The sequence below is a fragment of the Cupressus sempervirens genome, chromosome 2 (genome assembly GCF_028749045.1).
Source record: "Cupressus sempervirens isolate cs-2001-9-10 chromosome 2, ASM2874904v1, whole genome shotgun sequence".
Lineage (NCBI taxonomy): Eukaryota > Viridiplantae > Streptophyta > Pinopsida > Cupressales > Cupressaceae > Cupressus > Cupressus sempervirens.
This window is the reverse complement of record NC_143119.1, coordinates 470,803,489-470,805,932: the sequence shown is the minus strand read 5'-3', so window position 1 is coordinate 470,805,932 and position 2,444 is coordinate 470,803,489. Positions and strand designations below refer to the sequence as shown.

Sequence of the window (2,444 nt, the reverse complement as noted above, 5' to 3'; positions counted from 1 at the left end):
AATCAAACAACTAATATTACAAAGATCCACCAAATTTCTCAAGAAACCCCAAATCGGGTATGCCAGAAATAGTGCCAAAAGCTTCACAGCTTCACCTATTATTAATAAATATGAAAGTAGAAATTTTTACAAAAATTTGAGTAGCATAGCAGCCTATAAAATGACATTTCCAGATCTGTATAACATGCACACAATAGCTCCCAAACAGAGGACAAAAACAATGCTCATCGGGCTCCCAAAAATAGCACAAAATAGCCCATAATCACCACAAAAACTTAATAATCTATCATAGAAGTATAATCATATCCAAATACATATTTTCAACTCTATTATAACATTTAAAAGTATGATATACAGCAGCAACCCAAACTGATATATTTTAATAATAATTTTCATTTATTAGTCCATTAGCTTCCAAAGATTATCCCCTTTTTCCGAAACTTCACCTTGTTGGGCTTGCCTACCTTAGAAAAGATTATTATTTTAAATTATTTGAAAAGGGGACATGACACAATTGCACTAAGACATTCATGATTATATTAGTTTGTTCAATTTGGCTAGCATTACTCTCCATATTTCATTTGACAAAATACAACTGATCCATTAATCAGAGTTTGAATAAAAAATGTAAATTGAAGATACAAATCTTGACATCCAATTTTTTTTTTTAAATTAAAAATCTTCCACAAAGTAGCTCAACCATTTTTTGGGCCTCAGCGCAAGAAATTCTAAATATCAAATAAGAAACCATACCTGGAGATTGATAATTATAAGCTTGCCACCACACCGAACAGATTTAAAAGGAAAGTTACATGCAGGAGTTAGCTGCAAGCTGCTCAGAAAGTAAACTAGAACCAAGTAACCTAAGATAACAAAGATGAAGACATACATTTTGACTTCATATATCCTCAGGAACAGTCCTACAGCTCTAAGCAATTCAGTTGTTCCATTATTCTTGAAATATTAGTTGTCAAGCAGCATATTATAGCTTGTTGAATTGCTTCTAGATTTTAAGAGGCACATTATAGTTCCTAAGAATAAGATTAGATCTGCCATCTTACAATGCTTCTCCATAGGAATCATCTCTTTTGGTGGCAATAAATCCTGTCAAAGAAAGTAAGGAGTCACAACAATAAAATCCCAGCTAATTAATAGCCACATTTTTTGTTCAGTCAAACTATAATCTCTCAAAATATTGCATTATTCCTTACAAGTATAAATTGAGATTATCCATATTCCAATTAATAGAATTCAGAGACAATGTATTTGTTGTGTATGTAAACTGAAGGAATCTGTGTATTGACTGGGGCATCCCACTTGACCAGCGCATCCCATTCTGTGGGATATATGTCTGTACCTACAGATAATATACAGGTGCTGGCCTAAACCCTTCAAACTTATGGTTAGTTCATGTGCTAAAGGTCTATGGATGTAGAGGTTCAATGCTAATAGGGAAGTAGAGGATAAGTTTTTGAGCCCTATTTATTTTGATTTATGATTTTAATGTAATACAAACTCGTTGGAATAAATGCTTATGTATATTGTGTATTTATATTATATAATGTGTTATGCTAATGTTAGCTCATAGATCTACACACTCTTTATCATAAAACCTAACAAGTTTTAATTTCAGGTTTGTAAGTAATGTGATAACTTAGTCGTACTTTATCTGAAGGTCTTTAAACAACACCATTCTGCATGCATGATCAGAGATACAATGTAGAATTAAACCACTTAAAGAATAGTCAAAATATGATTAGTATTACCAAGGGTACAACTTTAGGAGCAGGAACACTAAATTTTAGCAAAAAGTAGGCACGATATATCATGGATTTCTCAAACATAAAAATATTAGAAATGTAAAAATCTTTGTTACCGGATTTGCAACCCCTGCCCCTGCATCCTGGTGCTGATGCATCTGGATGCCCTGTGGCTAGGCATCTACAAGAACCCGTCTACATCCACAAACTGTGGGTGAGCACCTGGACAACATCTAGGCACATCAAGGATCAACTTTTGAAGGAGCTCAGCCTCCTTTGCCTAGTTCAGTAATCATAATAATATTCTAGAAGACATTGATACTTAATAAGTGGCCCATGTAGCAAAAGGTTATGTTATGCATGAGGGGAATCAATCATTTACATGTTGTATATGTGGATTTATTTTCCTTTTAGGCAACATTGTTAGATTGTGTCAATTAATTATAGTTTTCTTAGTCAATTTGAAAATGGTAATGCTTAGTCAGGCCCACATGCTTCCATCCTATGTATCTGTTGATGTAAGTTTTGTTGCACTATAACATGCATAGTGGAACAAAACTTACATAAAATTACAACTTCTATTTCTGCTTCTACTTCTAACTATGAATGCAAGAAATCATGGATGAACTTGGACTCTACAAGATGTAGCTTAATCAGCAACTCCACCCATCTAATGCAAGCTTC

General features: G+C 33.5%; 1 long non-coding RNA gene across 1 annotated transcript; it reads right to left on the bottom strand.

Moving 5' to 3' along the window:
* Nucleotides 1-609: 609 nt before the first annotated feature.
* On the bottom strand, nucleotides 610-2,008 carry LOC149573084 (uncharacterized). The gene is made up of 2 exons (XR_016359645.1): nucleotides 1,877-2,008; nucleotides 610-1,104 (listed from the first exon to the last, which is right to left on the bottom strand). It is a non-coding gene; the product is annotated as an uncharacterized LOC149573084 (long non-coding RNA).
* Between the last annotated feature and the right edge of the window lie 436 nt (nucleotides 2,009-2,444).